Here is a 16291-nt window from a genome sequence, read left to right on the forward strand (position 1 = left end):
TATGGATACAATGTATATGATATTACATTGTTATGTTTGTGTGCAGGAGTATGTGTATATATATATATATATATATATATATATATATATATATATATAAATAAAACCTGAGTTAGAACATGATCAAAAACAAACTCAGAAATTCTAGATATAAAAATGGGGTCACGATCCAAAAAAGGTTGGGAACCACTGCAATAAAGTGTTTCTAACCCTTTTTTTTTTATTTTTTTTTTTTATTTTTTACAAATTTAAGTTCTTTAAAATGAGTGTTATCACTCGTTGATTCCATCATTATGCTCTGTAGTTGTTTTCATCTAGTTTTCTATGCAAAATGTTGTAGCGTGGATAAAGAAGGTAGCCGACTTGAGCCAATGCTTTATCAGATGCTCATTATTTTATCTTGGGCTGTTCTGGGTTCAAATGTTCCCTTAGAGGAGAGCAGAAACGTGGCTGTTCCTGAATCAGCCTGCTGCAGATGTTTGCTAGCAGGCTATGGTGAGGATTGCAAAACAGGAAACACAGGGTCTTGATAAGTCTTACACACAAACCCGGGAAAGTTCTCGCTCACTCGTTTCCGAGAGTTGGACTATGTGTAAGAGAGGAACAAAGAGTGTTACATTTTACTAGACACCCTCCTGTTAGTGTGTGTGTGTGTGTGTGTGTGTGTCAAATTACATTGATATTGATATTTTCAACAAAACGAGGAAAATTAATAACGTTAAAGAAAGAAGCGGCAACTTGAAATGATCTGATTGAGATGAATGATCTCTTATTTCAGCTTATCTCTACCATGTATCTATTCTTTTGTGTGTGATGCACACATACGCATACACACAGACTGCATTTTCTGTGAATCCTGGACAAGAATGAACGTGCACATTGGCCTGTGATTACTTAACATACTCATGTTGAACCGGTCAGACAGCACCCACTTAGCAGGAGAGAGTATCAGTTCATCTGGAGCATGATGGAGCTGTGTCATGCGTGAACTAACGTGACGCTGAACACTAACTCTTTGATATGTCTGCGTTATGACGAGTTCATCTCACAATGCACACAATATGTACAGAAAACGATAGATCTCATGCAGACACATTTAATGGTGGAATATTTAAACAACATGAATCAGATTTTAGATAATGGTTTGGATCAGATCAAAACCAAAAACGGATTCTTAAATCAGATTAGGATAGATCACATATTCTAATTTTGGTTTTAATCTGTATCAAACCCTCTTTTAAAAGGATTTGGATAAGTTTGAACCCAAATATTCAGGTTATTCTTATCTTAGTAGTTTGTCGGATTCAGTTTTAAGGAAGGCAGTGGATATCTCTACGGTTGCCGTATCAATACCGACATTCTTTCCGTACGTAGTGCCCCTATTTGGCCAGTTTAGGTCACGTGACTAAGACTAAACCTTACCCTAAACCTATCCCTGACCCTAAAAATTGTTGCGATATTGGGCTATAACCTAACGCTAACCCTAAGACGCTACGTACTTAGCACCAGGGGTTATTTGTACAGCAACCGTACAAATAAACATTTTCTTTTAGGAACAAAATGTGATTTAAATTAAATTCCTACAGGTCAAAGAAATAACATTTATCATGAAGTATCATGACATTTTTTTCCAACTGTCTTTAGAACCTTTCATTAAAAATGATGGACTACTTCAAACTACAGACCAGTTTGGTTGAATTATAAGAAAAAATAAATCAGCTTAACATACTATTCAAAAAGATGACATCAAATCAATCTCGCTGGAACTATTACATGGAAGTCAAGTGAAACATCAAAGGAATCTTCAAAGGCGATGAGCAGAACTCCTTTGATGACGACTGGCAGTTGGCAGTCGAATCATGTCAGGAGATAAACATCTCCTAAAAAACCTTGTCTGAATAAATTAAACCTAAACTTAACTGTTCAAAAATAAGACAATAAATCTAGCTTGAACTATATATATATATATATATATATATATATATATATATTATAGATTAAAGAAATACATTTTGAGTGAGCTCATACTGGCTATTTTATAATTTTTTAGGCCGAGCTACCGGACTCAAAACGTTCTTTTTGTGTACACTAGTTAAAATCACTACTTCTCTGTTATTCGTGAACGGATTGGGCTGAAATTTGCTAGGAATAATCTATGGATGTGTACGCATCGACGCTCGGAGCCCAATTTTTTATTCAGGGCCCCAAAAGAAAAAAAAACAACAAAAAACAAAAAATCGATTTCCCACATACTTGCAAGTCAATAGTCAATATTACGACGGTTGGTGGTACCGATTCATTGGTACATACCAATATATAAAAGGGGCCCATTACCCGGTACAAGTCACGGGGACGCCAGGGGGCCCCCGGGTGCCCAATTTTACTCCTACTCCTCCTTCAGTTCTCCTCAGATCGGAATGCAGTTTAGTATGAATACTCTATGAATGAATACAATGAGATGCTCTGAGCCCTTTTTTTGGAATGGGGCCCGTGGGCCCAGCCCCCCCCCCCCATTTCCGGTAATTTCCAAATTTATGGGAACATAGTTGTATGATATATTGTTTTAAAGGTAATTCAACCATCATGCCTCACATAATTCAATTAGGGGCCCCTTTTTTTTTGGTGATTTCCATTGAAGTTGTTTTCTCATTTATTTGTGAGTCAAATATTGGGACAGTTGGTGGAACTGAATCATTGACACATATCAATATATGAATGGGCCCTATTACTCCGTATGTGCCAAGGGGGTGCCAGGGGGCCCCCGGGGGCCCCATTTTTCAAATGGCTACTCCTTCGTTAATGCTTGTTGAATCGGGCCGTAATTTCACATGGATATTCTATGAGCGGATGTCAACAATCTCTAAGAGACCTTTTTACAATGGGGGGGGGGGGCACCCCCTTTTCCGGTCATTTCTAAATTTCTAGGAATATAGTCGTGTGATATATCTTTTCAAAGACAACTCAACGTAGATTACGATTATACGTCTCACAATTTCATTTGTTTTATATGGTGGAACCGAGTCATTTCACTGGATCCTCGGGAACGCTGTACTTGCTATTCGGCGTGGGCCACGGGCCGTAGTTCAGTAGAACCTGTTTCACACACTGAGTAGCCTTCATTGTGATACGAGTCTAATTTAAGGCTCTCATAGTCATGACATGGATTTGATCAGGCTGATCTAATCCAACTTCGCTGCGGTAAAAGTAAGACAAACGACATGATCCTGGATAGCAAAAATATCCAGGTAATTTGACACCTTTGCAAAACTTTAATTAGGACCACGTTTGCAACATCACAGAAGGTTCTCAACTACAAGGTTGTGGGCATTTGTTCAGGAATACAGAAATACAAAGAAATAGGTTTGGGGCTATTCTGAAGCTGATTTATTTATGAAGACTGGTTATCATTTTGTAGTTTATTCAAATCAAGTTATTTTAGTGTTTACTGGCTAATCAGGTCATTTAGAAAAAAAAAGTTTATGATAATTTTGCACTGTATTTTTTTCTCCTGTTTTCGGCCTATGGATTACAAGTCAATAAAAGCTACATTTTGGCACATGCCTCAGTATTAAGAGGTGATTTGATCTTGCACCAAAACATAAAGTATAAATTATTCTTGCTTGTAGCTCAAAGCTAAGTAATAAATACTTTTGCAGAAAATTATTTTTTTATGGTTGTGATAACAGCAGCTGGTAATTTTTAACATTGCTAAAATAACCATCTGTCACCATGAGGTTGAAGAGCACACTCTGAATAATCCCAGTATAGAATTTACTCTATCATAACAATCATTTAACCACACATGGGAAAAAAAAGAAGTATTTCTACAACACACAGATTAATGGATATCTTGGCACACAGCACAGGGGAATGCAAAGCTGCATGCAAATGAGATGCAAAGAGTGAGTCAGCGGTATTATGGAAAATTTCCTTTTGACTCACTGGTGAAGGAGGAAATGATCTGGGACAGGTCTCAAGGTTTGAGATACAAGGAAACCACAATCCAGTGATTACGCATACAAAACACACATATTCCCTTAATATTTAAACCAAATTAGGATGTCCGATTTCTTACAGGGTGGATATTTAAGTGAAATTTAAAACATTTCATCTGAAGACCTCAGACTTTTAAAATCTGAAGTAAAGTTTTACAACAAATCAACTTTTTTAGCTTTTAAACTTGAATCCCCAAACAAATTTATGTTAATACCTTTTGTGTTTTCTGTTTGAAGTGAAAAATTATCTTCTTTTTTGTGTTTTTCTTTGTCTTCTTCTTCATTCTTTATCTTCTTTTTTTTGGTTTTCGTCGTTTTTTGCTTGGTCTTTTTCTTCTCCTTTTTCTTTGTCTTCATCTTTTTTAGTCTTCTTGTATTTTTTTCTTTTTTGTTTCTTTCTTTGTTTTTTGCTTGGTCTTTTTCTTTCTTCTTCTTTTTCTTTGTCTTCATCTTTCTTCTTTTTCTTTCCGTTATCAATAACTTTTCTATTTATTACACTTACACATAAGTACAGTCAAATTCATTTTATTGTACAAAAAACTTTAATAGATTTTTTTTCCATCACATCTTAGACAGTGTTAAATTGTCCAATTTTTTTTTTTTTTTTTTTTCATAATTAGAAATATTAAAAAATATCCCAAAGTTTGGTTTGTTAAATAAATCAAATGTTTTTCTTGTGTTTCACAGGTCAGAGATTTTCTGCTGAGGTGGCGTTTTTTGACATCATAATCTTTGGCATCTTTCTTTAAACTCATTCTGTGGTACTGTCTTTATACAGGGATTAACGGGATTATAAACTAAACATGACCTTATTTAACGCAGTTCAGCTGAAAAGAACAGGATGAAGTGGGAAAGAAATCCCTCCTGTTCCAGCTGATAAAAAGACAAAGAACAGGTTTGACAGCTATGACTAAATCCCTAAAACACACACGGCACCAAGTGGATAAATGAATAGTTGGATGGAGGCAGTAGGAGGAAGAACACAAAGAAAAAAACGTCACGTCACTGGTGAATCCGGATACTTTACTGGGTCAGGACGGATGAACCGCACCCTGGTTTTTCTCCATGTGTTGGTACATGTGTCTTCAAATGGTAAACAGTAGAGATGGGCAATATTATCGGCTGATATTAGCCATAAAACGTAACATCGGTCTTCATTGGTATCGGTTTTGCCACAGATATTGAAATCCCGATATGTCATCTTCTTTATTTACTAAAACTGCATCAGTATTCTTATTTTGTACAGATAATATTTGTTTGTGGAATACATCCACGTGTGCCATTACACTAAAATTAGCCTTAACCTGTATTTTCCATGGAGATATATATAATGTGACCTAAAATGAGGTTGGGGGAAGGGGGTCTATTTACGTTTCAGAATTAATTAATATATAAAAATGTAAATTTAGTATTAGACATAATCGGACAGTAGCTAAAAGGTCTAGTGAACAGCGAAATAACAAGTGACATCAGATCAAACAGACTGATGAAACACTGTTGTCTCGAGCAGTGTTTCTCAAATGGGGGTATGTGTACCCCAGGGGTACGCAATGGCACTACATGGGGTACTTGAGTGAGGGAGAGAGTGGAAAATGTAAAAATGAAAGCATTTAAAATAGAAAGAGTCTATTTGTACGGTTGCCGCACGGACAACCCCCGGTGCTATTGGTACGGTTACCGAAGTACAAGTACGTAGCTTTTTAGCGTTAGGATTAGGTTTAGAGTTAGGGTTAGGTTTAGGATTAGATTTAGGGTTAGGGTTAGGTTTAGTCTTAGTCACATGACCTAAACTGGCCAAATATGGGCGCTGCGTACGAATAGAATGTCGGTATATTGATACGGCAACCGTACGGAGAGCCACTGCCATTAAAATATGGGGTTTTCAAAATTAACACTAACAGTGACTGAAAGTGAGTCAAAATTTTATGTCAAAATTAACACTAACTGTTTGTCTGGCCAAAAAACCCCAAAACCTCTTGAAATTATTTGCAAATGAAAACATTGAAAATATCTGGTTTTCCATTGTTTATTTTTAGTTAAAATGATAATCATAATAATAATGATGGAAATTACCTTTATTAGAACATAAACAAGGGTCAATAAACCATTCGGTAGGTACTAAATAGTGTTTCATTCCACCTATTCACTAAATTAGATTAGTTAAAAAGTGTTATAACTCATTCATTCCATCATTATGCTGAATAATACTTTTTTTCCTTGTACTCGAAACAAAATGTTGTAGTCGGACAAAGGGAGTACGTGGATTCAGAAATAAGAGAAAACTTGAGTAAAACTGTTTTTGAACCACTGGTCTAGACGTCTTCATATGGTGAACCCTAACCCTATCCTGACAGTAGAAACATCATAACCCTGGTTTTCCCATAAAGTACTCTAATGTATCTCGACATGAGTGTACGTGCTGAATGAATTCTTTCCTTCTTTTGATTGCGCCTTGACCGAAAAACGCCTGAGGTTTTTCTCGTGGGAAAGTCTTGGAGAGGTATGTTGCACCGTGAGCAGCAAATGAGAGTGGAATCCCGTTTTTCTGGGTCTAGTCTCACTCCCTATTCCGTGATCCCTCCTGGCCTCAAAGTCACGGCCAGCATCGTGTCAGGACTCGCCGCCGCGTTAGGAAAGTCTCGCCTCTTCTTGTTCAACCAGATCCGGGAGTTTTGGCTGTACACAACACCTGTGCACTACTTGGCTCGTACCTATCCGTTGTCTTACATCCCATTTAGTTTCCAATGCATCAAAACAATCCCATTATTATTCTTTAAACTCACTTTTGAAATGAGTTTTTTTTTTCCTGTAAAAGGACTGAATGGGACTGATTGTTCCAGAGATTAGGCCAACATACAAATTTGGCCACAATTGACTAATGATTTAAAGGGATTGTGTGAAAGACAAAAGAAAAGCCTGAGGGAGAAGTTTGAACCCTTAAGTTTCCGACCAGTGATTAAAAACCAGATCTAATGGTTCACCTGATCCTAACAAAACTTTCTTGTCCTGTCCTGTGTGATGCAACTGGTTCTGCTGAACAATCTTGGATTAAACTTCACTTTGTGCACGTGCTCCTTTGTTGTACGGATTAAAGTTTCCAACGTGTCATTAAAATAACAGATGAAAGTCGACTTCTATTATCTTAAAGATTGGACATAAAAAGTTTTTATGATTTTATGATAAACTTCCTCATTCCAGTTATTGGATCCTCATTTCCAAGAAAAAGAAAACGAAACCACTTTCTCAGTCTCTCCCACACACACACGCACGCGCGCACGCACGCACACACACACAGATCTAAATACTATTTGGACTGTAAAACAAAACTAGTATTGTAATGAAGAAAATGTGCTTTGTTATACTTCAGTATGACAAAGAACGACGGCCTTTTCCTCGACTACAATTAAATAATAAACCTGACACTGTTCACCTCATTGCTTTGAATATAGATATATAATGATTTGTTTTAGCAACGATTCGATTTGAATCACGACCCGTTGTTGCCGATTCAATTCAAGGACGATATTGTTGAATTTAGAACGATTCGCTCTGAAACAATTCAGTGACTTGAATTCGATACAGTAACTTTTTAGCCAAAATATTGATTTAACTAGTGTGACTGTAAAATAAATACCTGAATACTGGACAGTACAGGTGAGGTTTCATAGATTCCGGTTGTTTCTTAAGGGAATTGTCTTTACATTTATTATGGACATGAACAAAAAACATAACGGTAAATGTATTCACATTTTATTTTAATAAACACTTCAGTTTAAATGAACAGGATGTCAACTTTTCTTCTCTCATTTTCAATACTCAATAGATTTTCAATAAGTAAAAAAATGCATGTTAGGTTTATCTAAAATAATACAATATTAATATCAGAAATGAAGTGCAACCAACATCTGTTCAGGTTAAATGAGCAGTGGTTGAATCTGATTATGGTGAGCCGGAGGTTCATGCAGAGCTAACGCCATTGAGCTAATGCTAACGAGTCAGATGGGCCTGGTGGAAATTGGTGTGTTCTGGTCGACGAGCACAATGAAGTGCTCGCCATTTACAGTAAGATGTGGATGAATGCTTAGATAAAGATGGAGAATAAGGACAAAGGAGAGCTACTGAAATAGTCCCAAACTAAAACAACACGGTGTTTCAGTCAATAGACTATGACTAAAACTAAATCAAATAGTATGGCCAAAAAAAACTAAAATGTCCTTGAAAACTGCAACTTTCAGTTAAAACCATCTGGATTTGACTTCATTTGACCAAACGGCACTCAATGAAAAATCAGTTCTTAAAAGTAGATCCTGTTCAGAAAGAGTTTTTATCATTCTGGGTGAAATGGTCCTTCCATTCTGAGAGTAGTTGATACATCATGTAATCAGAAAAAAGAACGAAAAGAATCAGACTTCTGTAGCAGCTGCAATTCTGTATGAACTCAGACCAATCACTGCCATTCGGTCCGAATGTAAAGAACCAATCAGATGCCTTTATGTCTCGTCCAGCCCACACCCCCTCTTTCCCTCCCTTCTCCTCACGTGACACCGTTTCCAGAAATTGCCAGATGAAGTGAAGCAGAGGTTGCTTCTTTACAGTTTTTTTTTGCTTTGGAGGGATTTGTTATTATTCTGAGATTGTTAAGCTTGTGCAGGGGGAGGAGCTTAGGGACGGTCTTGCAAGCTTTCCAACATTGCTGGCTGCACCTGTGTTTCACATTGGTATTTATATATAATAAAATTGAGTATGATAGCTATGATATTTGTGTGCTCAGCCCTCGTTTAGGAGAAATAAGGAAGTCAGAATCAACATAAATTAATTCAAGTTTGAGTGGAAAGCAGAAGGAGGAACTGTCTTTATGTTCTGGTGTCAGCAACACACAAAGAACTTAACCTGGAGGAAGTTAAAGACAGGAGGAACTACGGCAGAAGCAAATGTTTCATTTTGGCAGCTTTGGCAAACGATGGGTGGGAGTGAGGGAAGGGTATTGGTGTGTGTTTGACACACACACACGCTTGTAAATAAAGACACACTTGAGAGAAGTAGTCCACATGCACTGAGAAAAAGAGGAAACTCCCCATCAATAAGGTGAACAATATCAGACGTATCTTAACACAATCATGCCACACACTTCCTCTATTTCAAGCAACTTCCACTACTTTTCACTATCAGCTCTTCCAACTACACACAGCTGCACATGAATGGAGAAACACACACGAAAGAAGGTGTTTTGCAACGGGAAAGAGGAAGGGACATTTGTCACTCCTTTATTTATGATGCAACATCAACACACAGGCGCACAATTCTGCAATTTTTCATGCTCAATAAATATCATTAAAACAGAGCAATGCAGTTATTACAAAGATCAGTTGTTGGTGTTGAGACGAGAAGGAATCTGAGAAACCAAAATGAAGTATAAAGACAAGCAGGGGTGGACTGGCCTTCTGGCATACCGGGCCGTCGACTCAAAGTGGGCGGGTCCTGTGCGCTACAGGGGTTTTTTTGACGAGAGAGTGGAGGTGGACATGGTAACAGGTGGCCAAAAGTGTCAAAAACGTGGCAAGAAAAGAGTGAAAAGTGCCTTAAATCAGCCAAAATCAGTCAAGAGTGTCCAAAAAATGGGCAAATAAAGAGGAACCAGGTGGTATATAATGGCAAAAAGTAGCTTAAATGGGCAAAATGTGGCAAACACTAGTGAAAAAAGGCACAAATGTGGAACATAAAAAGGCAAAATGGAGGGAACAAGTGGTATTTATTGGGCAAAAGTTAGCTTATTTGGATGAAAAGTGGCCAAAAAATAATAATAAGATAATTTCATAAAGTATCAAAACTAACTTGCAAAAATGGACAGAAAATTGGAAAGAGATATTTATTGGCCAAAGGTAGCTGAAGTCTGAAAAAGTGCAAAAAGGGGCAAAAATTGGACAAAGGAAGTAAAAAAGGTGTTAAAATGTTTCCCCCTTTTAAGGTTTTCTGAGGGAATATTGATAAAAATCAAAACATAAAGAGCCACATGTGGAGCATCACTGACTTAGTATTTCATCTTGATTATTACATGTTCTTTATAATGTATTTTTATCATATCTATTTCTTTTTTTAGCTTAATTTTATGGTCGACATGTATTGTTTTTGACTGGTTGTGCTATTATATTCCATTTGTTTCTACAATGCTCGCTCTCTCTCTAACACACACACACACACACTCACACACCCCTTAGAGTCAGCCATTTTTATTTTTTTTACCTCTCCCTGCATCCACCATAATTTTGCATAGATATTTGCAAGTCAAATGATGATTGTGAAAGTAGGAGAGGGCTTTGGAAAGCAGATTTCCCCTTAGAATTCCCCCAAACATGTAGGTCTACTTCAAAGTAAAAGGTCAAGTGAGCGTCTTACATTAGCTGGACTGTAAATATTTACACATTATTGGACTGAAGTCGTCTTGAAAAACAATAAACTGCTTCCATTGTTATTGTAAAAGTGAGATTAGGATGTTTTATTGTTCCTCGTTTGATCCCAGGAATGAGTAAATCACATTTTTAGAAACAAGGACAACATCACTTTTATTTATGAACACCAGTGATTATATTTGTATATTTTAGTACGGTAGAACTGTCTATACATTGCTTTGATTAGTAATGTTCCAATTGTTCTCATGAGAACATTTGTGCTGAACAGCGTTGCCATAGTTACCTTGAAAAAGCAACCCGTCTACTGATTACTGCTTTAAAAGTAACTTAGTTGCTTCGCTGATGACTTTATTCTAAAAGTAATTATGTTAGATTACAAATTACTTAATCAATTACATTCAGCAGCTGCTGATAACATAAAAATAAAAACCAGTTCGGCCAATACTTACTTTAAATAAACGCCACGTCAACAACGTGTCTCCCGACAAACTGTTACCTGTAAAAAAAAAAAAAAAAAAGTTTTAATGAAAATTTTAATAAAGGCAGTATTTAATAGAATATAAAATGCTGAAATGTGACTTGTCACATAGGTGTAAATAATAACAAATAGTAACACACAGGGACTTGAAAAAGTTAGTTTGACTGGATTAAAAAGTAATGCGTGGGTCATATTAGAGTAACACATTACTAAATAAGTTAACGGCATCTTTGGTGCTCAATATTTTTTTTTAAATCAGTGGTTTCTAACCTTTTGGTGACCCCAAAGACCCTCAGAGTCTTTGGGGTCAGAGCTCAGATATGTTTATAGGGCATTTTTTCTGAAATGAGTAAGTAATTATATATTTTTTTATCAATTACTAGACATTTCAGACGGCCCCTAAATCGCAAGGTTGAAAAACGCTGTCTTACATGGACCATCTTGAATTGATGTTTTACTAAGAAATATATTTTAGAAACTAAAACCTTTAAACCTTTTTGAAGTTCTGCTGCTATAGGTTTTTGTTATTGTGGTGGCAAAATTGATTAATTATGTATACTCATATATTTGCTTTTTGATCTCATTCAACTTAATACCCCAATTTGTAACTTTCCACTCCTGTCTGATGTCTTTTCTGGGTGACCGTGGCTCAGGTGGTAGTGGGTCGTCTTCTGATCGAGAGGTTGGGGGTTCGATCCCAGTACCTGACTATGTGTCGAAGTGTCCTTGGGCAAGACACTGAACCCTAAGTTGCTCCCGGTGGTCGACTAGCGCCTTGCATGGCAGTTCTGTCCCACTGGTGAGTAATTGGGTGAATGAGCTGATATGTAAAGTGCTTTGAGACTGCTTCAGTGTGGTGATAAAGCGCTATATAAAATCAAGTCCATTTACCATTTTTACCATTTTCCTCTTCCTGCAAAGTCAGTGGACCCATACTCCCATGATACATCTTCTCTAAAGGAATGTCAGTTGGCCTCAGTTTAATCTCCAAGGCCAGAGCACATCCAAACCCACCCCGACATCGGAGGTGTCACCTCCGGCAGACTGACCTTCCCCCCCCCTGGTCTCTTCTTTGTTGTCTGTGGAAGGGGGGAGGTGGGACAGTGGGGTATAAATGTGTGTGAAAGGAACTTTTGGTCCCTTCTTCGCGTCTCTCCTCTGGCCAGAGGAGACCACTTCTTTGTCTATCTCGCTTTGTACCTTTTTATTTAGTTTAGATTAAATCATTTTTTATTACTTCATCATCTCTCCTGTCAGGTCTTTGTCATTTATCACCACAGAGTGTGTTTTCAAGTCAAAGACGAGGTAACCGTAAATTTCACCGTAACATTATGTTTTTTGGTCCACACCGAGCACTTCTCTATCTGTCCTTCACATTCTTTTAAACATGAATTTTTAATGTTTCTGTCCTCTCTCTCTCCTTAATGTTTAATAACCTTTGGTTCAGTCAGACTGTAACGCTCCTGGTCAGAAGGACTTTTTTCACTCCCTTGCTGATGCCACTTTCTCGTGTAAATAAAGTTGAGTTGTATTGAATTAAAGTAGCGTACAGACAAGTATTCAGTTTCCAGGGTGCCACTACCTTTAGCCCATCTCTGAACCAGTTTACCCAGTACACTGTCTACACTAGCATTACTATAAGATGGATGGATGGATGAAAAATGCTGATCAAAATTTAAGTTTGCATGAATTTGTGGTTGGTGACATGCAGAACCAAAACCACTCACAGTTAGAGCATTTCAGTTTTCCAAAAGGAGACCATCTGTAAATCCCTGGAGCTTTTTAATATCACAACCAAAAACTGTGGTCACGCAAACCATGAATAAACATGACTCATAATCACTCACATTTAGCCAAAATAAACACTGGCACGCATGGATTCATCCACAACTAAATGTCTTGTTTACAGCAGCAACAGCCTTACCAAGCCCGGATAATTGTGACTTTGATAGTAATATAAATTTGTCTAAGGATGGAGAGCTGGAGGAACAGGACGAGCAGGTCGAACTGTTCCTGTAGAAACAAGAGCGGGCACGACTTACAAGAAGCGGCTTTTTTTTCCCCTCATGATATCCTCAGCCTGACAGAGGCACAGAGCAGGACACCAACGTGCAGCCAACCTGGCTTTGATTGGTGATTATGATCACCTGGGCAACCCAGCCTATAGCATGTAACCACCCTGATGACCCCTTTTAGTTCAACTAATCTTCTAAAAACAAGGCTCTGACCTCTGGGGAAGCATAGAAAAGTGCACTAAGATCACTCTAACGAAAGTATTAATATTTAAAGACACACCGTGAACTTTTTGACCTGAAGAGTCAATACATATGAGTTATTTTAAATGATTCTTCAGGCCAATATACAGCGCTTGACAGTATCAATGCTCCTTTGCGGGGCTTCTCTCTTGAAATACCGACGACGTAAGCTTGCAGAGACGGACCGTCTTAGGCCAGGTCATGAGTCCTGGAGAACGTTTCACTTTACGGCAGTCACGTGACCACAGGCTCAGATATCGTTCCCACATGACGTGTCACAACATACGGGCATTTTCCAACCCGGCGCCATTGTTGTGGACAGTTGAAACGAGTTATTCTCTGTTTACAGCCAAAAGAGCACAATATGGTAGTTTTGTGTTGGGTTAATGGTGCACTAATAGTCGCTATAGTTCAGTTAAACGTGGATTTTTTAATAAGGGAAGTTTGCAAGTCAGATCCGTAACTTCAGGATGAGGATTGGCTCTAGGGGCTGGGGTACGAAGCGGTGCTGTGCTCGCGCCGCGTCTGGAGGAGCAGCCGTCGCCCTCCTCTCCCTTTAGTTTACATTTTGTGTGCTGGTGGACACTCAAGTTACCTCATATGTGATCAAAATAACTGCAAAAGTAGATTTTTTTTTTAATCATATGTCCCATTTGAGCTATACTTAAGTATACTTAGTATAATGCACTTCATAAGCTGCCCTTATTTTTGGTAAGGGCAGCTTGTATTAGTTTTCGAGTGAGACCGTTCACAGATTAACAAAAGTCCGATAATGTCCACTTGCAGCCAACAACTGTCACCTACATTCTACAAGCTCATGTCAAGGTAATGAGATGCTACTGATGTCACTTGTTAGCAGTCATAATATTATGGCTAATCAGTGTAGTAGTGGTACTGTATTTGTCAATATCTCATGACTGAAATTCACTGCAAACACGTGAGTCACTGGCATTAAGACTTATTGTCAATCTTGACACTTTGAATAAAACTCTTAGCGATGACATGTTTCTCACATTAAGGCTGTTTGTTTAGGAGTATTCGTGTTTTTTTTCTCCACTAAAGCAAATACAGCGCGAGGTCTTTTAAGGTTAGAACTTCCATTTACAAAATAACTCCCATTTTTGTTAGACGATAGATGACGAAATATAATTACTAAACGTCTACAGTAATTCACAGAGCAACTTTTCATGTTTACAGTTGAATCCATGAGAGTTCGTGTTCATGTTCATGTTTGATGACAAAGATTTCCTTAGATTGGCAAACCCTCTGTACCAGTGTTTCTCAAATTGGGGTACGCAATGGCACTACAAGGGGTACTTGAGAGAGAGAGGAAAATTAATAAAATATGGGGTTTTACAATGTTTATTTTTTGTTAGAAAGGATAATCATACTAAATATTACCAGAAACTCGCAAAACGACAACAAAAACACACAAATTAAGAGAAAAACAAAGTGAATAATCAAAAGAAGAAACAACAAAATACACAAAATGACACCAAAAACACACAAAATGGTGATAGAAATGATCTTGATTAGAACATGAACTGAAAATACAAGAGTCAGTCTTGGTCCCACGTCAGGTGGGAGTGACTGGAAATGATAAAAACTAGAAAGTGTCTATTTATACAGATACGGTTGCTGTACGGACAGCCCCCAGTGCTATTGGTACCGAAGTACGCAAACGTAGCGTCTTAGGGTTAGGTTGGGGTTAGGGTTTGGTTAAAACCCAATATCGCAACAAATTTTAAGGTTAGGGTTGGGTTTAGTCTTAGTCACGTGACCTAAACTGGCCAAATAGGTGCGCTGCGTAAGGATAAAAAGTCGGTATATGTAAAAAAATCTAATCAGGAGGCACTAACAAATGTTCCATTCCACTTATTTACAAATGAGATTCTTTATAATGTGTGTTTTCACTCATTCCATCATTATGCTCTATAGTTTTTTCCACAAAATTCTAAGCAAAATGTTCTTGTCGGACAAAAAGGCTACTTGCATTCAAAAGTTAGAGTTTGAGAACCACTGCTTTATATGACAGGAAACTAATGTGTGAGTCAAACATGTTTTCCTGTAGCCTCTGATGTACGTTCCTCAGGTTTGCATTGGAAGGCAGATGATTATCTATCAGTGAAGGAGTGGTTCACTCACTGTCATTTCAGGGGGGCCAAAGAGGGGCTCTGTTTACACTGTCAATATTTACTATGACACATGCTAGATGAGCGCCGACTGATTGTGGTGAATTGTGTGAACACAAGCGTGTATGCACATGTGTGTGTGTGTACTGTGTGTGTGGAGAAACAGAAAGACAGAATTAACAGCCCAGGGACCTCTTACATCTGTACGGGTCATGCTCTAGCGAACAGAATCTGGTCAAATCCTGTCTGGAGATTAAACTCTGTCTGCTCACATTTAGTCCAAAGCAGAACAAACTGAATATCACTGATTCATACTTCAAACACACATGTCATAACGCTGTGATCCGTAAAGTTTTTTTTGTCCAAATATGTGTAATCGCAAATTTTGATGCATGTTTTTTTTCTACATTTATCATCCATATGTAAGGTAATACATATGAAATACCTCTTCAAGGCAGTAGGTGGCAGTAGGTAGCTTAACAAGGCTGCGATGTGAGATTTTTTTTAGGGGTTACAAAGTAATAAGGGATATTCTAAATTTACAATGTTAACCGATACCGATGTATACACTGACGCACTCCACCTAATTATATATATATATATATATATATATATATATATCATTTATGTCAAAAGTGAAATGCGCAGTTTTACACACTCATGCGCAAAATAAAAAACTACTTGCACGCACAATAGTGTTTGCCACGAGCACAAAAAACTGACACGCACGTTGACGCTGCTCTACGCGCACATTCATGCTGCTCTATGTGCGCGGACATTGCTCTATGCTCACTGACGCTGCTTTACGCGCACATTCATGCTGCTCTATGTGCGCGGACATTGCTCTACGCTCACTGACGCTGCTCTATGTGCGCGGACATTGCTCTACGCTCACTGACGCTGCTCTACGCGCACATTCATGCTGCTCTATGTGCGCGGACATTGCTCTACGCTCACTGACGCTGCTCTATGTGCGCGGACATTGCTCTACGCTCACTGACGCTGCTCTACGCGCACATTCATG

The sequence above is a fragment of the Gouania willdenowi genome, chromosome 24 (assembly GCF_900634775.1).
Source record: "Gouania willdenowi chromosome 24, fGouWil2.1, whole genome shotgun sequence".
Classification (NCBI taxonomy): Eukaryota; Metazoa; Chordata; class Actinopteri; order Blenniiformes; family Gobiesocidae; genus Gouania; species Gouania willdenowi.